This window comes from Pelophylax lessonae, assembly GCF_965119305.1.
Source record: "Pelophylax lessonae genome assembly, chromosome: 8".
In the NCBI taxonomy this organism is placed as follows: Eukaryota; Metazoa; Chordata; class Amphibia; order Anura; family Ranidae; genus Pelophylax; species Pelophylax lessonae.
Genome location: NC_138775.1, coordinates 36,044,256 through 36,070,418, shown reverse-complemented (window position 1 = coordinate 36,070,418; position 26,163 = coordinate 36,044,256). Strand labels below are relative to the sequence as shown.

Genomic DNA, 26,163 nt, shown 5'->3' with positions numbered 1-26,163 from the left:
GAATCCAAGAAAAGTTCCAACTGACCCTCAGGAAGGAAAAGGAAAAAGGATTAGTGCCAGAAAAATAAATGAGAAGAACAAAAGGTAAGAGATACACGAGTCTAAGGATACCCAGTATCAAAGGGTGTAGCATAATGAATAATTGACCAACTGAAACAATGAGTACTAATACCACATAGCCCAGAAATCAAATTCTTGGGATGTGGGAGTCTCCGCCAAGGTTAACCAATAGGAAGAGTCCAACAAATTGGGAGAGTGCATAGCCTCCTCCCGACACAAGTGTTAACTAGTAAAGGAAATAAAGGCCCTCTCAGGAGCCCTTAAGCAGTCTAAGAAAACAAAAAAGTAAAACAGTGACTAATAATCAACAATTATTAAATGCATCTGCAAATTCTGTAGCTGCTGACTTTTAATATAAGGAAACTTGCCTGTCCAGGGATCCTGCGATGTTGGCACCCCAAGCCGATTCCTCAATCTGCTTTGGGTGCAAGCGCTGGCATTGTAAGTAAGTAGTAGCCTTTAGGCTTCACAGCCAGTTTCCTACTGCACATGCATGAGTCGTGCTGTGCTTTCTGAATGGTCCTGCCGTCTTCTGGGACCTGTGTGTGTCCCAGAAGGCCGTGGGGAAAGGAAGAGGGGCCGGAAATGTCTTAGATCCTCGATAGGCGATCTTACCCGGAAGTGGTTTTGACAGGTACCCACTCCCCCTTCCCCCAAAAAAGTGCCAAATGTGGCAGTGGAGGGGGGGAGTGTGCCAACAAGCAAGGCTTCCTCTTTTGGGTGGAGCTTACGTTCCCGGAGCAACATCTGAATAGTAGTTAGTAGTGATGTGAGCTGCACTTGGGAGACCAATTGTAAGATCTTGCACTAAAGTCCCAGAGATAATAGAGTCAGCAGTGGTATACTTATTCTGTCCCTCCATGTCAGAAACCTTTCTAAATACACTGCCCCTATCAAATGTGGATCCTGTCCCTTCCCTCACTAAAGATGGCCATTAAGGTCATCCAATGTTGCAGCATCCAATCAGACCACTGTTCTCCTGGTGTCACCTATGGAGTCTTCAGAGAAACAAGGTTCTTCTCATCCACCATTCTCTCTATACAGCAGTCGGCAATACAGGGCCATCAAAGATGTGGTACTATTTATTCCACTGACACCAATGATGGGGAACTATTCCTCCCACTGATACCAAGGTTAAGGCACTATTCCTCCACTGACACCAAAGAGGGAACACTATTTTTCTCACTGACACCATTGATGGAGCACTATTATTTTCACTGATACCATTTTCTACTACCACGGGCCACAGTCTGATCACAGGGCAGGAAAATGGCTCTTTTTTCAGAAAGTTTGGAGCCCCCTGGCCTAGGCAAATGAAATTAAGTTCCCCCCGCCTCCTAGAATTTGTGACATGCATATCCCAGGAGGTAGCAGGAGCATTGCACATGCTTCCATTCATTAAAGGAGGAGGGGGGTAGACCTGATTGCACGTCATTGGGAGGTGGCGCCTGAACTAGGAAGAGCTGGCAGCCTTCAACTAATGCCACTGGAGAAAATGGCACCGTGGAACCCAAGTGGTGGCTTCAGAGAAGTGGATCTCTGCAGGACAACACTGGGGCTGTTGGGTGGGTGAGAATCTAAACGGTGCACAACCCTGCATCAGGTAGGTAGGGAATAAAAAATAAATAAATGGGTTGGGGGGGTGGGGGATGAAGTTTTGCTTTAATTTTCATTCCTCCATTGACTCCAATGCATTTGTCATAATGGGAAAAGTTTGTGAAGATCTCTACTGCTGCAGAAATTTTGGGGAAATAAAAAACGCATTCTCATTCCTGGTGGCCAGATTACCAGTTGTGAGTAAGGAGTAGCGGAAAGGGCAATTTTTAAAAGAAATGGACTCTCTGTATAACGCACCCAGTTGCACCGCCACCAGTCAGTCACTTGCCACATCCTCGCGCCTCTATTCGAGTGATGATCGGACTTCGAGCAATTAATAGAGTGTCACTGAAAGCTTCATTAAACCCTCCATAGACACAAGACTCCCGGGCACTCAGTAAGCTGCACACTTCTGTGTACGCACAGCTTTAAATGAATGCTTGAACAAATACTAGGATTAGGGGCCCGCAGACCAAGCTTCACGCTGTGCTAATGAATTACAGGGCCAGGCGATTTCACAGTAAATTTGCCAGGACTGTTTCCACAGCATTTTCGCTGAAATTAATTAGCCGGGGAAGAGGAAACAGGGTCAGCGAGATTGTCTTAAGCTGGCAGTACCTAATTATGCACACTTGCACATCCAAATATAGCAGCCGGCTAATGTAGGTATATTTACATAGAGGACTGTATAGTGCAGCCGGCGCTGTAGTGATGAGGCACAGAAGATGAAATGTCACATATAATCAGAAGCGACGTGTACAGATAAAAGAAAACACGCCATAGTACAGTATCTGATGGCAGCGGATGTATATAGAGCGCAGGCTTTGCAGACAGATGCATGCATAATGAGATGGAGAGGTGTTCGAAGTGCAAACAGGATATATTTTTAACACAATGCACCGTCTCACCCACTTTTGGCCTAAAGAGGAGCTCTAATTAAAGAGCGGGATACTGTTCTACATTTGGCAGCTGTTGGAAGAACTCGGTACAAACTTTGATTTTGAAGTGTGAGCGTGTAATATGCATAATGGCAGATCTCCAGGGGCTAATATTTTTGGAAGTGTGTTTCTGTGCCCGTCCCTAAATGCCAGGTCACACTACTTGCGATTTGCAAAACATGTATTTCTCCGCACAATTTTCACACCGCACTGAAACAGGCTGGTCCTTGCAGATGCACAAGGGTGCCATTATATCTTATTGGAACCACATCTTGCAAATACTAGTCCGTATGCTCAGTGGTGTATTTTGGTTTTGTGCTGCCCTAGGCCCACTCCTTTTTTTACAGATGTGACTCCCTCCAAAATTGAAGGACTTCAAGTCCCAGAATGAGATCTCACGAGGGGGGGGGGGTGAGAGGGGATAAGAGAGAGAGGGGGTGAGGGAGGGAGGGAGGGAGGGAGAGAGAGGGTGGGATGAAAAAGAGGGGGGGGGTGAAAGAGAGAGGGGGTGAGAGAGAGAAGTGGGGTCAAAGAGAGAGAGAGAAAGGGGGGAATGAGAGAGAGAGGGGGTATGAGAGAGAGAGAGAGGAGAGAGGATTAGAGAGAGAGGGGGGTGAGAGAGAGAGAGAGGTGGGGATGAGAGGGGGAATTAGAGAGAGAGGGGGGGTGAGAGAGAGAGGGGGGATGGGAGAGATAGAGAGGGGAATCAGAGAGAGAGGGGGGTGAGAGAGCGGGGGATGAAAGAGGTGGGATGAGAGAGAGAGGGGGGATGAGAGGGAGAGAGGGAGGGATGAGAGAGAAAGGGGGGATAGAGAGAGAGGGGAGATGAGAGAGAGGGGGACGAGAGAGAGGGAGGTCAGGGAGAGAGAGAGGAAAGGTGAGGGAGAGAGAGAGGGAGGGTGAGAGAGGAGGCTCTAGCAACCAGTGGCCAATAAAGTCTCAGGTGGAGGGGGCGGCCAAAATACAGCACTGCATACGCTGCCACGAAACCATGCAGTTTGGTTGGGCACAATTTTAAAGGTCCTACACAATCAGCAGATTACTGAAATTAAAGCGAAGCTCCACCCAAAAGAGGAAGTTCTGCTTTAAGGCCTCCTCCCTGGCTTCTGTTTGTGAAGTGGAGCTTTTGGGGAGGGGGGGGAGGGTGGGTACCCGATTTCGACAGGTACCCGCTCCAACTTCCACTCCGGTCGCTTTAGGCAATCGGAAGTTCTCCTCCCTCCCTCCCTTATGAAGTCTTCTGGGACACATGACAGGTCCCAGAAGATGTTGGGAACAGTCACGGAGCGCAGCGCCGCTGGCACATGCGCAGTGGGCATCCGTTTCTGAAGCCGCAAGTTGTCATAGCCGGGTGCCCATAGTGAAGATGCCAGAGCTGATGAAGGAGGACATAGGGAGAACCCGACTGGGGTGAGCACAGCGCTGGACTGTGGGACAGGTGAGTGTTATTAAAAGTCAGCAGCTACAGTTTTTGTAGCTGCTGACTTTTAAAATTTTCACTTCAGAGACTGGAGCTCCGCTTTAATAGGTTTCCAAAAACGCACCACGCGCTCTCAGACTCTCCTTTTATGGTATGAAGCAGCCCTTTTGGTTAGGTTCACTTTACTGCGGTTTGGGAACGCGTGCAAAATCATGCATGGTCCTGAACCGCAGGCAAAATCATGTGGGGGGGGGGGGGTGCCACTAATTCTTAATGGCACCCCTATGCATCGGCAAACATTTTTGTACATGCCAAACCACATGGTGCTGCAGCACCAATCAGCTTGGTGTGGCGCAGTTTAAAAAAAGGGTCAGGAAGTTCTTTCCCTGTGTTTTATTTTGTAGTTGATTTGAGGACACTTTTAGTTGCTGCCTCCTCAAAGGCAAATTGTTTTGTTTTCTTGCTGCAATATTTCCTTAAAAATAAATAAATCAGAAGATGATATTTTTTATTTTTATTTTGGGGGTATATTATTTTTATTTTATATTGATGGAGCCTTTATTTTAGGTTAGTTTGCTTTTTTGTTTTCATTTTTATGTTTAGTGTGGCTAAAGCAGAGCATTCACTTGTTACTGCTATCTGTTTTTGAAGTTGATTTTAGTTTGGAGCATACCATCACATTATTTGAAAGGCAAAAAAATAAGTGCAAAAACAGTGTGCACCTAAATCACTTCACAAAAGATCACTCATTCATTCAAAGCACCCCCCTATCCCCATAAATACATGCCTTGAAAAAGTATTCACACCCCTTGAAATTTTCAACATTGTGTCATGTTACAACCAAAAACGTAAATGTCATTTATTGGGATTTTATGCGATAGACCAACACAAAGTGGCACATAATTGTGAAGTGGAAGGAAAATGATAAATGGTTTTCAAAATTTTTCTTACAAATAAATATGTGAAAAGTGTGGTGTACATTTGTATTCAGCCCCCCTGAGTCAATACTTTGTAGAACTGCCTTTCACTGCAATTACAGCTGCAAGTCTTTTTGGGGATGTCTCCACCAGCTTTGCACATCTAGAGAGGGACATTTTTACCCATTCTTCTTTGAAACATAGCTCAAGCTCTGTCAGATTGGATGGAGAGCGTCTGTGAACAACAATTTTCAAGTCTTGCCACAGATTTTCAATTAGATTTAGGTCTGGACTTTGACTGGGCCAATCTAAAACATAAATATGCTTTGATCTAAACCATTCCATTGTAGCTCTGACTGTATGTTTTAGGTTCTTGTGTTCTGCTGGAAGGTGAACCTCCGTCCCAGTCTCAAGTCTTTTGCAGACTCCCAACAGGTTTTCAACTAAGATTGCCCTGTAATTGGCTCCATCCATGTTCCCATCAACCGACGAGCTTCCCTGTCCCTGCTAAAGAAAAGCATCCCCACAACATGATGCTGCCACCACCATGTTTCATGGTGGTGATGGTGTGTTCAGGGTGATGTGCAGTGTTAGTTTTCCACCACTCATAGCATTTTGCTTGTAGGCCAAAAAGTTCAATCTGGTCTCATCTGACCAGAGCACCTTCTTCCACATGTTTGCTGTGTCCCCACATGGCTTCTCGCAAACTGCAAGACTTCTTATGGCTTTCTTTCAACAATGGCTTTCTTCTTGCCACTCTTTCATAAAGGGCAGATATGTGGAGCGCACGACTAATAGTTGTCCTGTGGACAGATTCTCCCACCTGAGCTGTGGATCTCTGCAGCTCCTCCAGAGTTACCATGGACCTCTTGGCTGCTTTTCTGATTAATGCTCCCCTTGCCCAACCTGTCAATTTAGGTGGAAGGCCATGTCTTGGTAGGTTTGCAATTGTGCCATACTCTTTCCATTTTCAGATCGATGATAGATTGAACAGTGCTCCGTGAGATGTTCAAAGCTTGGGAGATTTTTTATAACCTAACCCTGCTTTACACTTCTCCACAACTTTATCCTTGACCTCAAAAACGATGAAGAAAAAACTGCGCTATAAAAAATATATTCAAAAAGCAGAAATTCAAATGTGAGATAGACACAAAAGCAAACATTTTAAAATTGGAGTTGCGCTGTGCATATAAGACTAGAATCATATACAGTATACCATTGAGAAATTTTGCAATAAAGACAGTAAACAATATTGAAAACAGAAAAAAAGGGAAAAGAGTCTTTCCACACCAGTGATGTGACACCAGTGCACAAATATTCAATGAAATAGTGTCCAAACACGATATTCCAGATAGATCTTCTATGTGGTATTAACACCTTCCACCACCAAGAATGTGGTATCCTCCACCAAAGCTCAAAAATGCCTGCTTACTAGATGATCTGGACCTCATACAAAAGAGAGGTCAATAGCGCTTGTGGCTTAAATCCAGCCTGGGCCTTGCTTCTCCAGAGGGGATAACGACAAATGAATAGGTCTCCCTTGAAACCTCTACGGCAAATGGTCTGACTTCAGAACATCTCATGGAGTGACAATAGTCAGTCAATTCCCTCTCAGTATTCATGTGCCTCCAGGGAAGCCTCTGTGTAATGGGGACTCCTCAAGAGTTCAAAGTCGCATGATAAGTCGCACCTTATTAACTGCAATGGGACCGTTCTAATCGGTGCAACTCAAGCCGCAGCAACTTAGAAAAAGGTTCCTGCACTACTTTGGGGCGACTTCATTGTGAATTGCATTGACTTGTATTAATAAAGTCGCAAGCAAGCTGCAATGAAGTCACGCAGGATGTCGGCTGTCAAAGTTATGCGACTTTAAAGCCACGTAGATGTGAGCCGGCACTTAACCACAGGTCTCCCAAATCGTATCGAATGCATTTATTTTTGTTTGTGTCCCAAATACTTACATTTTTCATGCGCCTGTTTCTACTCCTGAACTATTGTTCTTGATCTCTGAACTCTACGCGTTTCACCAGTCGTTGGTTTCTTCAGGAGATCCTAGAGATATTGGGGAGCAGATTACAGTTATATCTAACATACAAAATGTAAACATACAATTTCCTTAAATGTAATGATCAAAACAGTTACTAAGATAAAAATAATCAAAGACGCAGAGCGCTTAATCCAAATGATCAGATCCAGGTCCACCCAGCAACTGGGGGCAACACACCAGGGATACTACAGCTGTTGGAGAATGAAAGATCTACCCTTGCCATAATGCCAGTTACCAGGAATAACAGATAAGGCGGCCCTCCGCTGCTGTCTTGGGTGACATGATAGTACTGGAAACTGAACTTTCCAAGACCTATTGTCATTTAAACTTCCTGAATAAAAAAACATGTAATTGACACTTCTAAATTCTAAACTTCTTCATTTAAATTTTATTTCCAATGGGATAACAAGAAAACACTGAAATGGTGGTATTTGTTAAGCAAATGTGTCTATTTGCTGTTGCTAATTCATTTTAAATTGGTAAACTAGCCTGGAAACCTCATTTAGCTAAAATAAGTAACATAAGAAAAGCGTAATCTTTAATAAAGTTTCACAGAGGTTTATTTAGGACACACCTGATATTGAAAGTCAAACCAGGAAACCATTTTCATGCCTAATTTTCTTGCTTCGGAGACATAATTGGTTCCTAGGGATGTGATGCCATCTGAATTCTAATTAATGGCAACCTGCCCTAATAAAATATCAGCCTTTAGGTAACCGGTGCATTTTGAAAGGTTCATAAACCAGAATTATAGTTTGGTTTTGTATAAATGGACTGCAGGGCTCCCCCACCGCAGTACAAGATGGGTGTGCAAGAGAATGGGGGTTTAAAGTATATGTAAACTCAATCACTAAAATCTAATATAAGCTTGAGTGTGGTAATGTAATTTAAAATGTTATTGGACTGTTTAACACAACTTACAGTGAGAGCATAATACCGTTCATGTAATGCACGTAAATTACCACGCTCACTGGCGGAAATGGGTCCTAAATTACTTGCTTTAGTAGATATTTGTTAGGGCTGTTAATTTTTAAAGACTTATTTTAGGGCGTTAAGGGTTTCTCTTGGGAATAAATGTTTGGGAAGGTGTTAAGTATGTAGGTACATCGTGATGTGGCAGGCAGAAAACACATGGAGTCCCGTTACAGTAACAGTAATATTTTGTAACAGAAGTCCAGCAATACACAACAGGCCGCAACGCAACCCGACCGAGAACACACACAAGTAACAGCAATGGGGCAGTAGACTGAAGACTCAGAGGTGCCGACAGCTACTACCATGTGGAGTGGAATACAGCCTGGCCAGTTGGTACCCAAAGAGGAAGCTTTCCAGAGATTTGGAGTGGTCCCTGCACTTTCCCAACTCTTCTGGAAACCTTTTACCTTTCGCTGAATTTATGTACTGTCCCCATCAGATGTGTGATCTGTCTCTACTCTAGCTACTTGCAAAATATGCGCCAAATCCAGAAGCCAGGATCTGCCTGACCCAAGATGGCTGCCAAACTCACATGGCATGCCAGCATCCAATCGAATAGCTGCCTCCCTGTGACCCAGAAAACCATGGAGGAACTAGGTTTCCCTCGACTTCCTCCTTTTTCTGCAATGCCGCTGTGGAGGAGTGCCACCTGCAAATAGACTGCACCTGCCTACAGGATTGTGTTAGGAGGTAATTGTTAGGATGGATTTGAAGCTGAAGTTTAGAATATGTAATTTTTTTTTTTTTTTTGCGATACAACACCAAACCCTTAAGTTATGTGTAATATTGTGTATTCCATTACCTGCTGGCGGGTCCTTTGGCTAAGGCCTTGTTCACACAGGCGTACGATAGCGTACAACCGTGTGAGGGCCAAGTTTACCTACATAGGAATGTGTAGGTGTTCTGTGCATTCCCGTGCAGGCAGTCCCATTGATTTCTATTGGGACGCGACAGCTTGAAATCTGTGCGGGTGCATGGCCCTGAAAGTGTGCATTCAGGGCCATGTGCCGCATGAATGTCAAATTGAGAGCAGAGCCTGTGTCCGTGCACCAATCGCATCCCAATAGAGATCAATGAGGATGCACAGAACACCAATAGACTATTATTCCATTTTGGACTAGTCAGAGTCCCTCAAGCCACTATATTGTGTGGTCTGGTACACATCCACAACCACCTCACTCCTTATTTTCTTCCTTTCCCTCCAGACCTTTCTGACTTTCATGCCCTCTCATTGGTCTCCATTGCTGACAGTTCCTGGCTGTCAGTTGGCATCTCATTTTGAAATTAAAGTGGAGTTCCACTTAAAGAACTCTCCTGATCTGCTTCCCCCCCCCCCCGGTGCCCAATTTGGCATCTTTCAGGGGGGGAGGGGGGAACGGGTACCTGTTTTTGACAGGTACTCTTCCCCACTTCCTGGGAGACAGCGCCGCGGCGCTGTCCCTCGGAAGTTCGGCCCCCTTCTTTTTCCTCCGCCACTGGGCCAATTTACAAAGCGCAGCACGCTTTGCGCATGCACAGTAGGGAACCAGCAGTGAAGCAGAAAGGCTTCACTGCCGGGTTCCCTTTCCCGGGATGGCGAAGGCGGCACCCGAGAGCCGATACGCAAATCGGCTTCGGGTGCCGACATCGCGGGCACCCTGGACAGGTAAGTTCTACTATTTAAAAGTCAACAGATAATTTGTAGCTGTTGACTTTTAATTTTTTTAAGGGGGGCGGAACTCCGCTTTAACATCAGCTTTGACCTGTTTGTTCATTGTATGACACCAGTTGAAATATCCTGTGATATCGCTTTTAACTTCCTTTTGTACTGTCTCTTACTTCAGAGAGTTATAAATCAATAAAACTTTATTGATTGATGTAGGCGAATCCCATGTCTATACATTGGAAAGTGTGTTTTGGTTTTTTTCTATGTTCAATAAAACTTTTCTGATTAAAAAAATAAATAAAACTTTATTATTTTAAAACAAGCATGCATGCAGGAGTATGTGCTTAGCTGAGAAAACCCCTCCTCCTCTCCTCCCCTCCTGAAGACTCCTGGGAAGTATGACATCAAGTGCCAAGGCAAGAAACCAGGAAGTAACTGAAGAAATGTAAAAAAAAAAAGGTTTTAAACAAGTAAATACGATATACTTTTCTATCTATTTACTAATATTAGCAGCATGAGCATTTTTGAATATTAAAAATATGCAATGTTGTTTGGGAAAGGGAAGTTCCACTTTAACCACTTCCTTCTCTTTAAGTTATCCTGAATGGGCATCAAATGACATCCATTCAGATAAGCCGCGACCGGTGGTGTGGTATGTCTCTCTGACACACCGCATCTCTGATCTTGGTAAAGAACCTATGACGTAGGCTTTTTACCATGTGATCAGCTGTGTCAATCACAGCTGGTCACATTGTAACCAGGAAGTGTGGTTTATCGGGTTTTCCTCTATTCGCGCTTACAAGGCGCGGGTAGAGGAGAGCCAATCGGCGGCTCTCCTGACAGGAGGGGTCTGCGCTGATAATCAGTGCATTGATTATCAGTGCAGACTCAATAAGGATGCCCACTAGAGCCCACTAGGGATGCCCACCAGGGATGCTCACCCATGCCCACCAGTGATGCCATCCCGTGCCCATCAGGGATACAAATCAGTGCCCATTGGAGATGCCAATCAGTGCCCATTAGAGATGCCAATTAGTGCCCATCAGTAATGCCTGTCAGTGCCTCCTCATCAGTGCTGCCTATCAATGCCATCTATCGGTGCCCATCAGTGGCGCCCATCAGTGCCCATCAGTGCTGCGTATCAGTGTCCATCAGTGCCGCCTATAAGTGCCACCTATAGGTGCCCATCAGTGCAACCTATAGGTGCCCAGCACTGCGGCTTATCAGTGCCCATCAGTGCCACCTATCAGTACCCATCAGTGCCACATATCAGTGCCCATCAGTGCTGCCTATCAGTGCCCATCAGTGCTGCATATTAGTGCCTCATCATTAGTGCCCATCAGTGCCACCTCATCAGTGCCGCCTCATCGGTGACTGTCAGGGAAAGAGAAAACTTACTTATTTACAAAAAAAATTTAACAGAAACAAAGAAAAACATTTTTTTTCACAATATTTAGTCTTTTTTTATTTGTTTAACAAAAAACACAGTGGTGATCAAATACCAACAAAAGAAAGCTCTATTTCTGGGGGGAAAAAATGATAAAAATGTTGTTTGGGTACAGTGTTGCATGACTGCGCAATTGTCATTTAAAATGCTACAAAAGCTGAAAATTGGCCTGGGCAGGAAGGGGGTATATGTGCCCTGTATTGAAGTGGTTAAGGCAAATTCTAAACAATTGCTGATAATCTTGTTGTTCAATCGATAAATCATCCCTTTTTCCCATATGTTATTTTAAAGTTAGGATACCATCATCATGGCCAGCAATTACAGTATATACAAAGATGACACATCTGCTCTGCAAAAAAATGAAATCTTTATGATAGCCAAGCTTTTTAAGTGTTTGGATGACATGCTTACTGTGTGTCATGTCACCCTGCTAAGAGCTGCCATCACCTGCTATTGACAAAAAAATATACCAAAAAGGAAACTCATTAGATTTAGAAGAAATTGTACTCTTGTGCGGGATTTTTTTTTGCACAAGAAGTCTTGGAACTTTCTATCAAACTAAAATATTTTTACAAAAAAAGTATGCTGCATCTATTTTAGATGAGGAAATAAAATATGTGTTTGGCTTAGATAGAAGTAAACCCAACAATGTGATAAATATGGTGCCAACAATTTGGAAAATATCACTTATAAATGTGCAGCTGACCCTTTAACCACTTTACCACTAGAGCATTTTGCTGTCTTACGTCTGGGCCACTTTTTGCGATTCGGCGCTGTGCGACTTTAACTGATAATTACGCGGTCATGCGACGCCGTACCCAAACGAAATTTATGTCCTTTTTTTCCCCACAAACAGAGCTTTCTTTTGTTGGTATTTGATCACCTGTGCGATTTTTACTTTTTGCGCTATAAACAAAAAAGAGCGTAAATTTTGAAAAAATAACAATATTTTTACCATTTTTTTTATATGAAATTCCCCCCAAAAAAGATGTAAAAAACAATTTTTTTTTAAATTTTTGGCCAATTTGTTTTCTGCTACCCATGTTTGGTAAAAAAAAATCGCAATAAGCGTATTTTGATTGGTTTGCGCAAAGTTATTGTGTTTACTAACTAAGGGAAAGATTTTTTGGTGTTTTTTTTTTTTAACGAGTAACGGCGGCGATCTGCGATTTTTTTTGCGGGACTGCGACATTGCGGCGGACAGATCGGACCCTCGACTGACATTTTTGACACTTTTGGGGGTACCAGTGACATTACTGCAGTAATCAGTGCTATAAATATTAACTGTTACTGTAAAAATGACACTGGCAGGGAAGGGGTTAATTTTATTGGAGAGGGAGGGGTTAATGTATGCCTGGTGCTTACTGACGTGTGTGGGGGGAGGTGACTGAGTGAGCCAGGGACAGATCGGATGTTCAGCTATGCTGAACACTCCGATCTGTCACTCCCTGTCACTTAGGAGATCCGCCCGCTCTGTTTACACAGGCGGGCGGATCTCCAAACTGGATTCCCCGACGATCGGGGCAGAGCAGCGGCGATCGCCACCGCTCCTCCCCTGGCCCGACTCCCGCTGTGAATGAAAACAGCGGGAGCGCGCCTCCGGCGGTGCGTGAGCGCCGCCTACAGGGGGAGGAGTCTAGCGACGTAGGTCTACGTCGCTAGACGATAACGAGCCACTGTGCAGCAGTAGCAGCACAGTGGCTAGTGTTAAAGTGGTTAAGTGAATATGATCACTTAAAAAATAGAACATCAAACAAAAGATAAGGCGCTACTGTAAAACCACAATAAATCATACATGGGACATCAAAAAATTGCAGTACAAAAAAAAAAAAACACAAAATATAAATACATATGTAAAAAAGTGTCCATAAAAAAAACAAAAAAAAAAAAGTATTTTCAGAAAATCCCCCAAACTGTGCTCAAAGATATAGGGTGCTTTAATGGCCTTAGAAAAGTGCTCCACCACAGTGTGTGTAAAATGCACACTCAACAATGCCTTTAACAAGCCTCAAATATATGGGATAGTGATGAATGGTATTCCTTTAAATCATGCTTCAAGTGATCAACACGTAGGGGTTGATTTACTAAAGGCAAATAGGCTGTGCACTTTGCAAAGTGCCGTTTTACTCTGTAACAGAAGTTGCTCCAGAGCTTTGACAATTATCCAATCACGTGCAAGCAAAAATGCAGTTTTTTTTAATTATCCTTGCATGTGATTGGGTATTCTTTGCAAAGTGAAGCTTTACCTCATTTGCTAAGCTCTGGAGTAAGTGCAGCACCATGCAACTGCACAGTCTATATGTCTTTAGTAAATCAACCCCAGTGTGGCATATGGCACCCACAATTAACAATGAACCCAATGATGATCTCATGCTCAATTATACCAGGGACTCAAATGAAGGATATTAAATTGTAATAACCCAGTATTTTCCTTAAAATATTGTTAAAAACATACAGTATTAGATGTACACTCATATTTTATGGTGCTACCGTTAGCACCAACATAAACAGACCTAGAGTTATTCCTCGCTCGCCATTTGTCCGGAGCAAGTGTGCGTTCCAGTACCCGGAAGTGATGCAGGGATCCCAATAGGAAGTGGCGTCAATGAAGATTATCTTCCTGATGATGCATATCCTGTGAAATGCATTGAGGCTACGCGTCTGCCATTGTTAACGTCACTTCCTTTTGAGATCCCTGCAGAGTCCATACAACCCCAAAGCACCCCCCATCTTGAGGGCATGTGGTCTGGTATCTCTCGCCCCCCCCTTTCCTTGACCTGCTGGGCTGCATGCTCGGATAAGGGACTGGTGTGGATTTGGGGGGCGGGCCCACGTCATATATCTTTTTTTAATTTTTGTGTGGGAGAGGGGTATCCCCATGATGTTTTTTTAAACAAGTTGTATTTTATTGACGGCAATTTAAATATCATTTTTTTTCTTTATATATGTCAGTTTAAGATTTTTCACCTTAATCCATTCTATGCATTAAGGTTAAAAACCTTCTGTGCTGCAGCTCCCCCCCCCCCCCCCCCAGACCCCCAGAGACCAATCCAATCCAGCGATTTGATCCAGATGCTGTCTTTCTCCTCATTGGATAGATTGATCCTGCTGCTGTCAATCAAAAGCTGTGACATGGGAGCAGGGTGTGGTGCCGAGTCCCGCTGCCTGTGTCAATGGATGCAGCAGCGGGACTCGGGAGCAAGCCCATATGGGTGCCCCCACGGAGAGCTGCTTTCTGTGGTGGCACTCAAAGAAGAGGAGGAGCCTGGAGTGCCAGTGGGGCATCCCAGAAGAAGAGGAGCGGGGCTGCTCTGTGCAAAACTATTGTTTTACACAAGTATAGACATGTTTTTCTTTTTTTTCTTTAAATCAAATGTTTACAACCACTTTAAGTCCGTGATCCCATGGAGTGCCCTACAGGAAGTGAGGAGAAACTCCCCAGTGGGGCACAGTGAAGAAAACTTTTTGCCTTTTTAGTAATTTCAGGAAGAAATGTCAATTTGTCTTGGCTTTATTGTCAGATACGAAGGGATAAAGTAAACAGGGGAGATAAGCCTCTGCCAGTGTATTTGCTACAGATTAACTGAAAACAGAACTAATGCAAATGCTATCTCCTGCAGTATGATAATATCATGCGGGCAGCCAGGCGTCAGCGACTGTGGGAGGCATGCCGATACTAGTGATTTACCAAGGCCTATTGCTTGTTCGTAGAGCAGCCCAGGAAATTTCTAAATTACCCCCTTGCTGGAAGTACGAGGCGTCTAATTGTTTCTTCTTAACTGAGAAAGGGGAAAACTCAGCCTGATTCCAGTAATTTCCAAATATCTCATTACTAGATTTAATTAAGCTTTTCCACTAGCTCTATAAACACCGGGATCCCACTTTGTTAAGCTTTAGAAAGAAGAGTTGTGCGCCGATTCAAGACGGTGTTTGCTTGTGGCGAGCCAGCCAGGCCAAATCGGCAAACATATGTATACCACATGTGCCATTATATGGTTATAACACTGTTTCATCTAAAGTGGCACATACTGCAAACCTTTGTTTTAACCAGTTGATTTCTAGTAGGTTCTACCCCCTTCATGACCCAGACCTTTTTTTGCTATTCAACACTGTGTTACTTTAACTGGCAGTTTGCACAGCCATGCAACAATGCACTCAAATTAAATTTATATCATTTTTTTTCACGCAAATAGATTTTTATTTTAGTGGTATTTAATCACCACTGTTTTTTTTTTATTTTTTTGCTATATAAATGAAAAATAACCGAAAATTTAGAAAATCAAAATTGTTTTTCTTAGTTTCTGTCACGTACCTGGCCGGAATGCTGAGAGGGCTTCCCTTGGGGCTGAGTGCAGAGCAACCCTGAAGGTGATGACAGGGAATACTATGCCCAAAGAAGCAGGGGTTGCCAGCTGCAATAGGCTGAAGTGCAGAAGAGATGTACGCTGGACGACAGCCGGACGAGCAGGATGCACTGCACGGCAGGAGTCCCTTAGATGTACAGTGGCAAAAATAATTATTTGATCCCCTGCAGATTTTGGAAGTTTGCTCACTTACAAAGAAACAAGGGGTCTATAAGTTTTATCATAGGTGTGTGGTAAATGATAGAGACAGAATCAACCAAGAATCCTAAAAAAACACATGATACAAATGTTATAAATTGAGTTGCAGTTCAGTGAGTAAAATAAGTATTTGATCACCAAGAAAAACATGACTTAGTACTTAGTGGATATACTCGTGTTGGCAAGCACAGAGGTAAGACGTTTCTTGTAGTTGGTGACCAGGTTTGCACACATCTCAGGAGGGATTTTGGTCCACTCTTCTTTACAGATCTTCTCTGAATCCTTTAGGTTTTTTGGCTGACGCTTGGCAACTCGAAGTTTCAGCTCCCTCCCACTTTAGTGATGGTGTTCTTAGGGTCATAGTCATTATTTTTCTTCCTCCAAACATGGCGAGTCGAGTTAATGCCAAAGAGCTTGATTTTAGTCTCTTAAGTTTGCGAATGAACATCGTAATGATTTAGAGAAGGATTGGGAGAAAGTGCTGTGGTCAGATGAGACCAAAATTGAGCTCTTTGGCGTTAACTCGACATGTTTTTAGGAAGAAAAATAATTACTATGACCCTAAGAACACCATCTCGAAGGTCAACCTCAGAGGTGGAAACATTATGCTTTGGGGCGGTTTCTCTGCTAAAGGTACAGCTTGACTGAGGGGCCAATGGACGGGTCCATGTATTGTAAAATCTTGGATGAGAACCTTCTTCCATCAGCCAGAACACTGAAGATGGGTCATGGATGGGTCTTGTAGCATGACAATGACCCCAAACATACCACCAAGACAACAAAGGAGTGGCTCAAGAAGAAGCTTATTAAGGTCATGGAGTGCCTACAAGGGTTTCTCCACCAAGTACTAAGTCATGTTTTGCTTGGGGATCAAATACTTATTTTACTCACTGAACTGCAACTCAGTTTATAATATTTGTATCATGTTTTTTTTTCTGGATTTTTGATTGATATTCTGTCTCTATCATTTAAAAAACACCTATGATAAACATTATAGACCCTTCATTTCTTTGTAAGTGGGCAAACTTACAAAATCTGCAGGGGATCAAATAGTTATTTTCCCCCCTGTACCAGGCAGTGCTTGATAGTAGGGAGAGCAAGGAGCAGGGTCAGGAGTCATACACGGGATATCAGCAAGGAGCAGAGTCAGGAGTCATACACGGGATATCAGCAAGGAGCAGAGTCAGGAGTCATACACGGGATATCAGCAAGGAGCAGAGTCAGGAGTCATACACGGGATATCAGCAAGGAGCAAAGGCAGAGAGCTGAATAAGGAGCAAGTCAGGGCCATGCATTGGAAGTCAGGCAGCAGCAGAGTCAGGAGAGTAAGCCAAGGTCACACAGTGGTGCACATGCAGAAGCAGAGTCAGTAGACAAGCCAAGGGTCAGGAGCCAGGAATGGAGACAAGACAGGTAAATGACAAGCCAGGTCAGTAACAGGGAATCCAATAACAGCAGATCCAGAACACAGGAATACACAGGAAGCTGAAGATCATACAGCAACTTTATCCACTGCAGTGTCGCAGTCTTTCTAAAAATCACTGATCGCTTCCATCACTAAAAGAAACAATAAAAAAAAAGTCCATAAATCTATGCCATAGTTTGTATGGTATAACGTTTGCGCAAACCAATCAAGATACGCTTTTTGGGATTTTTTTTACCAAAAATATGTAGCAGAACTGACCTAAACTGGCCTAAACTGATAAAGAAATTAGATTTTTTTTTTAATGTTTTCATTGAATGTGTTTTATAGCAAAAAGTAAAAAATTTTATTTTTTTTTTTTCGAAATTGTCGGTCTTTTTTTTTTTTTTTTAAAGCACCAAAAATAAAAACCGCAGAGGAGATCAAATACCACCAAAAGAAAGCTCTATTTGTAGGGAAAAAAGGACAACAATTTTATTTGGGTGCAAAGTCACACAACCGCGCAATTGTCAGTTAAAATATCGCAAAAAATGGCCTGGTCATTAAGGGGTAAAACCTTCCGGGAGTCAAGTGGTTACTTTACTTTTTTCCTGTACTTTGTTGTCATCCTAAACATGTTCAGGCCATGGAATGCATAGAGCCTGATCGTGCTGGCTGTTCTTCCCGCTTAGTTGGCAGGGCGCCCCCTATCTTCTCATTTGTGCATTGTATATGGTATTGTGGGTGTTATTACCTTGTTTTATTGGTTTTGTAGCTTAGTCTGACTCTGAATATAGCCTGATCTGATTATACCCCGATCAGCCATAACTTTATAACCACCCACCACCAATCCATAAGACATACAGAGCACAGTTCAGCCCTGCCCCCCTCTCCCTCCTCACTTGCTCTGATAGTCAGCAATGGCTTCTGCTGCTGTATCTGAGCCAATAATTAGTGAGAGAGCTGGGAGAGCCTTGGCTCAGGTGCACATCGCTGGATCAAAATCAGGCTCAGGTATGTATTTAGAATGCAGTAAGGTAAAAAAAACCTTTGTCCGTTACAACCACTTCAGTAAAAATATAAAAAACAAGCTGCGCTAGAAATTGAAACAGTCCATATGAATGTCCATAGGTGTAAATATAAAGTGATGACACTTGTGCAGGTACCGCTTACCGAATTCCAAACAATTAAGAGCCAAATAGGTGAAGGCAGGTGTCTTCAAATAGTGAGGCACGGTAAACTTCAAAGGACTCCAATATGGTTCTCCTCAGTGAAACATTAATGAAAAAAAGAAGAAAAACAACACCATAGTGTAAACCGATAACAAGTAAGGAGTAGATGCTCCAAATAGGTTATGACCTGTGCAGGTACCGCTTACCAGAAATTACTGATTTTGTAGCCAAAATGTAGTATGATGACTCCACCAGGTCTCAAAGAATGAACAGCAAGCCTGCACTCTTGTGATGCAAATCTCCAGAAATGGGTATTATGTAAAAAGGAAAAAAAGGGCAAACGCCATAGCGTAAAACCAAAAACAATAGGTAATGACACCCGAAATTTGTGAAACTGGAATACCAGTACTAAATGTGGTAATTGAATAGTGAATGAGTGACAACCACCACCAAACTGAGTATATACCCCTTACCAAAATAAAGCAAGAGGAAAATCAGATAGACTCCCCAGTGTGATTGTCCGCTTACCAGATGGACTAGTATATAAACATGTAGAGATAGGGGGTCCCGATCATGCAACCAAGAGGGCACCAGTAAGGATGGGTACTCTTACCGACTCCAGGTGGTATATGAGCGGGGGTTCAGAGTCACATCAGGCTAACTCCAATAGGACTCCTCCAACCAAGGCTCAGGAAGTAGTGCAGGTTAACCGAGGAATAAGGAGGGGAGAGCCATAGCATAAAATCCAATGGTAATTTATTCAAAACATAAAGGTTAAACTTACAAACATCAGATGACAATACGTGGGTAGAAGGGAGGTAACAGCCGCCGGCCGGACGGCTCCGCTCGCCCGTCCTTCGTAGACGAATGTGTAGGTGTGACGTCAGCACGCCGTGACCTGACTAGTTTCATCAAAGATGATATTCTCAAAGGTGCGGGCGGCGTGCTGACGCCACCTATAAATAACAAAAAATTCAATTGAACCGATGACCGGAAGTTCCTTTTCGGCCATCTTGGTTATGGTAACACGGAACCGGAAGTGTACGTCATATTCCAAAACAGGATATGAGGTACGGGATGTTAGATGTAAACACACTAATCCCAAGTAATACAGTACCGCGTCTGGAAGGTAAAATAATAACCGGAACCGGAAATCCATTACAAAGTCCGGAGCAGGAAATTAAAATTAAAATTAAATACACCATAGCAACCCCAAACAACGGAATCGGCTATGGTGTTAACCTTTAGAAAAAAGGGGCAAATTTGCCATCAGCAAGCGCAATATAAGAACAACTAAATATAGCAAAAAAAATATTAACAAAAATATTTTATATGGATGCTAATTGAGTCTAGTATGGGATATTCCGGTCATGGATTCCACTCTTGTGTACAGTCCACATGGGGAAACTAAAATTATAAAATTATATATACACAAAAATAACTAAGAAATATAATAAAGATTGTGCTTATATTGATAGCTCATAAAATCATATTAAAATTATGCAAAATTAAAATTAAAATTAAAATGGAGAACTCCTTTAAACTAGAAATATTAACCCTTAGATGGAAGCAATGTATTCGACCATCCAAGATGTTAATGATGGTATATAGTATGCATCAATGGAAATGTTATCAACTCAAGAGTTATCAATGAATGCGTTGACCTCTGTGTCAACATTCAGACCAAAGGGTGTATATGTTTTAACCCTGTAAATCCAGGCCATCTCAAGGCGGGAGATACCTCTCTTCTGAGGCTCACCACGCCAATGAGGAGTGAACTTGTCTATTCCCAGAAATAGTGTATTTCTAGGGTCACTATTATGGGCCTTGGCGTAGTGTTTCGAAACCTAATGTTTCGGAAATGATTTACGAATATTGGCCACATGTTCATTGAGTCTAACGTTCATAGGACGCTTGGTTCTACCTATGTATTGATAGCCACATGGGCATTGGAGCAAATAAACGACTCCTTTGGTGGTACATGAAATGAAATGCTCAATGTCATGTGACTTCCCAGTACTATGTGAGGTGAAGGATTTAGTGTTCCGTTTCTTTAAAGAATTTAAAGTGCATATCTGGCACCTATTACATTTGTAATAACCCGTGAGCTGGTCCAGGAAGGTACTCCTGGGTTTGGGAGGTTCCAGCACATTGGGGGCCAAACTGTGCCTTAAAGATAATGCACCCTTAAAGACAACTCTAGGTTTTTCAGGTAAAGTTGTGCTCAGGACAGGGTCATTATTTAAAATATGCCAGTGACGGCGTATTAGATTTTTAATGACCATGTGCTGACTGGAAAATGTAGTAATAAAGGGTGCAACAGGCATATTGGAAACAGTATTGGAGTTATCTGCCTCCCGTGGTTTCAAGAGTAAGGCTCGATCTTTTTGCTGCACCTCCAAGAGTGTTTTTTGGAGGAATTGGTTATCATATCCCTTCTCAAGAAATCTCTTGGTCAGGACCTCTGACTGAGAGAGGAAATCTTGGTGGTTAGAGCAATTTCTCTTGATCCGGAGGTACTGTCCCTTTGGTACAGCCTTTAACCAGGGGTCATGGTGGCAACTATCGACGGGAATGTATGAGTTTCTGTCCGTCGATTTAAAGTAGGTGGAAGTAATGAAACTATTATCCCTCACAGTTATGGTTATGTCAAGAAAATTAATAGTGGATTGACTACACTCATAATTAAGCTGAATGCCTCTCGAGTTAGAATTCAACATCTCCATAAAGGCTATTAGGTCACGGTGATGGCCATCCCAGAGGAGGAGGACATCATCTATGTACCTAGCCCACAACCTCAACTGAGGCCTGTGGTGGGCATAGATGACGTCCTCCTCCCACTGTGCCATAAAAAGGTTGGCGAGAGAGGGGGCATATTTTGCCCCCATAGCCACACCTGTTGTCTGGCGATAAAACCTCCCATCAAACCAAAAGTAGTTGTGATGGGTAGCAAATTCCAAAAGTCTCATGATGAGTGAAATCTGTTGGTCTGGTATCGTGGAATCCCTGTCAAGAAACATTCCCACCGCATTTAAACCCAAATGGTGTGGTATAACAGTATATAGTGAGGACACATCTGCTGTCACCATCCATAGGTTGGCGGTGGGAGTTAGTCCAGACAGTAAATTAAGGACATGTGTCGTGTCCTTAATATATGATGGAGTCTTCTGGACCAGGGGTTGCAGATAAGAGTCAATATACTTCCCCACCCGGGACGTCACAGAGTCTATGCCACTGACAATGGGGCGACCCGGGGGGGAAGTTAGACTCTTATGCAATTTGGGGAGGCAGTAAATCACCGGAGTCCGAGGACATCTCGGGATAAGATAAGCCTTCTCCTTTTTGTTAAGTATCCCTTGTTGGTAACCATCCTCTACAATGTTCTCCAACACCCTTTTGTACTTGATCTTAGGGTCAGAGGGCAGTGTGACATAAGTCTGGCCATCACTTAATAATCTGTGCATTTCTGCCATATAGTCGTCCCTATCAAGGACCGCTATCCCACCACCCTTATCGGCGGGCCTGATCACCAGATTTTTGTTATTACATAGGGAATCTAATCCGGTCTGTAAATGAATAGGTAGGGAGGTTTTATGTACTTGGATGCGATCCATTAGTTCGTTGACTGATTGGATTGCTCATCATGTATCGTTTTACACTCATTTTTCTCACAAACTTGTGTACATCCATGTAAGTTTGGAATTTGTTAAGGCATTGTGGGGGTGCAAACTTAAGACCTTTATCCAAAATTTGGATCTCAGCACTATTTAAGGTGACCTTGCTGAGATTAAAAATACCAGCACCCTCTACGTTTTGGATTTTTTTAGATTTGACGCGCCTGCCTCCCCGACATCCTCTTGTGGTTCGGCAGGGCGCTTGACGCCTTGGTTGCCCTGGGAAAACCCCAACCAGGATAACTTTGACCGGCTAAGGCCTCCGAGCTGGGGTTCTCCAAGGCCACATCTCTTACTGCGTGAGTGCTGTTATGTGGTTGAGATGTTTCCACATCAGCAGGGACCTCGCTGTCCCTGAGAGGATAAAATCGGTTATTCACCGGTACATTGTACTGATGGCCCTCTTGTCTAGGAGGAGGAGGAGGATCTCTTCTGAAGCTCTGAGGCTCCCTTACAGGCCCTGGACGATTATAACCTGGATCGTACCAGTAAGGTTGAGATCTAGGGGGACTGTAGTACTGTCGCCAGTGTGGAGATCTATAGTGATCTGGTTCTGGACCCGAGGGATTAGAATAATAATAACCTTGATCTACATAGTTGTCTGGTGCTCTCCTCCATTGGGGAGTATGGGGATAATTGGAATAACCATATCCACCGTGTTGATTGCGGTCTCTGCCGCGTTGCCAGTCACCTTGTTGGCCCTGTCCAGAAAAGTTGTTATTAGATTTGGATTGATTCCCATTAGGTTTGTTGTTGGCCACATTAGGGCCCCTATGGGGTGACTTATAAGAAAGACGTCGACCGTTAGGTCGAGGTCCCTTTTTGTTTGTTTTGGGGCCATTATTGGTTTGAGGTGGTCCATTAAAAGCAACTTCAGTGACAGCCACCACTTAATCCCTTGGAGCCAGCGGCTCGAGGCCCTTTAAGGGGCTAAGGATGCTGGGAGGCGAGGCGGGGTTTATGATCATGTGACTGCTGTCATTGGCTGTCATGGCAGTCACATTATCCGAAATCTCCCGGTCACAAGCAGTGATCATGAGCTTTCCATTTGCCGCCAGTAACTGTGCGCGGGAGCGCACAGGGGGGCTCGCTCTCGGCACAGCTGTATTTGCAGTAATGCACACAAATATGCGGGTTCTTGTCGCCAAGGCCCACCCACCGAGAGGCCGCATATTTGCTGGCGCCAAGAGGTTAATGATAATCTTTAGTATGCTCTTCTGCTCCTTTCCCTGCAGCTACATGAAAGGTTATCTATGAAGGTGAGGGGAGGGTCAGAGGAGCTGGGTCAGCACAAAGAGTAATTAGACACTCCCAGAGGAGGAGACGGCTGTGACATGCAAGGAGGGATGGGGGTGTGCTAGGGAATTTACTCTTCAGGGGTACTCACATTTTCTAGCAAGTTCAAAGGCTCATTGTAATTATTTATAAATCATTTATGGAAAGGAAAAACACTGGACGATAATAGCATGATACTTGATTTTCTGCATTTTTGTTAAGTAGTTAGTGACAGGGTCTCTATAAAGTGTTTTCTCTGAATGTGGATGAACCGTAATGAGGCGCTGCCCAAACTGTAGTGAGTAGAAGACACAGCTGGACTGATGAGGCCAGAATGCAGGACATTTATTTTGCTACTCTAATCTGCCTTTCAGGCTTTGCTTTGCTGATCCTTTTGTGCTGAGTATGAATTTTTATCATTCTTTTGCAAACATTCAAGAACTGTATTTTGTTGTAATCACTTAGCCTTTGTACCTGGCCATTGTCCTGTAGCACAGCGTTGAGTACATCTTTATTCAATGACTTCTGTGCCTATTTTTTCCAATACTGAAGACCTTGTTATAGACAGCACCGCATTGAAATACGAAAGCGAAAAATATATGTAATGAATGAGCAGCCTGTGTGTACATGTGATAAATGTGCCATACTGTTACATTTATTATCTTTTGTAACCTGGCATGGTGAACATAAAAAAAGAATGTAAAGAGAATGTACAATCAGATTGAAGATGTATGATCAATGGTCAGTGAGATACGCTGAAAGAGAAATGTTCCACCTCTGTTCCAAATTTACCATTTGCTGTAGCGGTGCTTACAGACTGTAGATTGCAGCCGTCTGACCATAAAATTATCATTTTTTTAAATCAGTGGTCTCCAAACTCTACCCCCAGAGTCCAGATGTGACCCTTTCCTCGCCATTATCTGGCCCTTGGATCGCTTTTTTTCCCACTGATGCAAGACACTATTCCTCTCACTGACACCAACACCAACAATGGGGTATAATTCTTTCTACTGACATCAACATTGGGGCACGATTTCTCCCATTGGCATCAAGAATAGAACAATCCACGCACTGATACCAATGATGGGACACTATTCCTCCTACTTAAACTCATGATGGGACACTATTCCTCCCACTAATACCAATGATAGGCCACTATTCCTCCCACTAATACCAATGATGGGCCACTATTCCTCCCACTGATACCAATCATGGGACACTATTTCTCCAACTAATACCAATGATGGGCCACTATTCCTCCCACTAATATCAATGATGGGCACTATTCCTCCCACTAATATCAATGATGGGCCACTATTCCTCCCACTGATACCAATGATGGGGCACTATTCCTCCCACTAATACCAATGATGGGCACTATTCCTCCCACTGATACCAATGATAGGGCACTATTCCTCCCACTTACACCCATGATGGGACACTATTCCTCCCACCAATACCAATAATGGGACACTTTTCCTCCCACTTAATACCAATGATGGGCACTATTCCTTCTCCTGACACCAATGGTGTGGTACTGTTCCTTCCACTGACACCAATAATGTGGCACTTACTTTTCTTTCCACTTATAACAATAATGGGCACTATTCCTTGTCTTGACACCACTGATGGGTCACTGTTCCTCACACTGACACCAGTAATGTCAGGGACAGTAAATGTTAGGGTTACAGGAAGGGTTAGTGTGAGGGATACAGGGACAGGAAGTGTTAAGATTACAGGAGGGGTAAATGTGAGGGATACAGAGACAGTAATTGTTAGGGTTACAGAAGGGGTAAATGTGAGGGATACCGGGACAGTAATAGCTAAGGTTACAGAAGGGGTAAATGTGAGGGATGCAGGGATAGAAATTGTTAGGGTTACAGAAGGGGTATATGTGAGGGATACAGGGACAGTAAGTGTTAGGGTTACAGAAGGGGTATATGTGAGGGATACAGGGACAGTAAGTGTTAGGGTTACAAGAAGGGTTAGTGTGAGAGATACAGGGACAGTAAGTGTTAGGGTTACAGGAGGGGTTAGTGTGAGAGATACAGGGACAATAAGTGTTAGGGTTACAGATAGGGTTAATTTAATAGTTGGTGTTATGGTTACAGGGGGAGTTAATGTGAGGGATACAGGGATAGTAAGTGTTTAGGGTTACAGGAGGGGTAAGTGTGAGGGATACATGGACAATAAGTGTTAGGGTTACAAAAAGGGTTAGTGTGAGGGACACAGGGACAGTAAATGTTAGGGTTACAGTAGGGGTTAGTGTGAGGGATACAGGGCAATAAGTGTTAGGTTTACAAGAAGGGTTAGTGTGAGGGATACAGGTGCAGAGTAAGTGTTAGGGTTACAGGAGGGGTGTGTGTGACTGATACAGGCGCATTAGGGTTACAGGAGGGGATAGTGTTAGGGTTACAGTGAAAGTCTTGTTAGGGATACAGGAATGGTTAGTGTGAGCATTACAGAAATGGTGAGTGTGAGCTTTACAGGAAGGGTTTGTGTTTCAGAAAAAGTTAGTTTGGGGGTTACAGTGATGATTAGTGTAAGGTTTACAGAGAGTATTAGTATTGGGGTTTCAGGAACAGTAAGGGTCACAGGAAGAGTTACTGTCGGTTAGAAATACATACACACAGGGCTCGATTCCCCAATCCACGTTGAATAGCCTGCTGGCTATTCTATTCAGACAGCCAAGGGCACCCATAGCTGTCTGAATACCACAACAGTAACTGCATCTGATAGGGTGCAATCCCTGTTCATCCAATTTTACACATGGCTCATTCGATTCTTCAAAGGAGAGCCAGTTGGTGCCAGCAGGGCCACCCATGCCTCAAATTTCACATGATTCAGCAGGTTTTGGCTGAAATTCGAGCAAAGTATGGAGGAGTGTGAGGATAAAAGGCAAAATTAATGCTAGAGTTAGCATGAAAATGTATAAGAAGGATTAGTATGCGAAATACAGGGAAAGTTATTGTGATGAAACCCCTAGACACTACACTCAGCACTGGAAATTCTACATCAAAAACTACCAGCACT

At 43.4% G+C, this 26,163-nt stretch overlaps 1 protein-coding gene across 1 annotated transcript in view; it reads left to right on the top strand.

Annotated features, from left to right (window-relative positions):
* Positions 1–26,163, top strand: part of CPNE9 (copine family member 9) — a 525,181-nt gene that overhangs the window by 198,313 nt on the left and 300,705 nt on the right. The window lies entirely within an intron of this gene.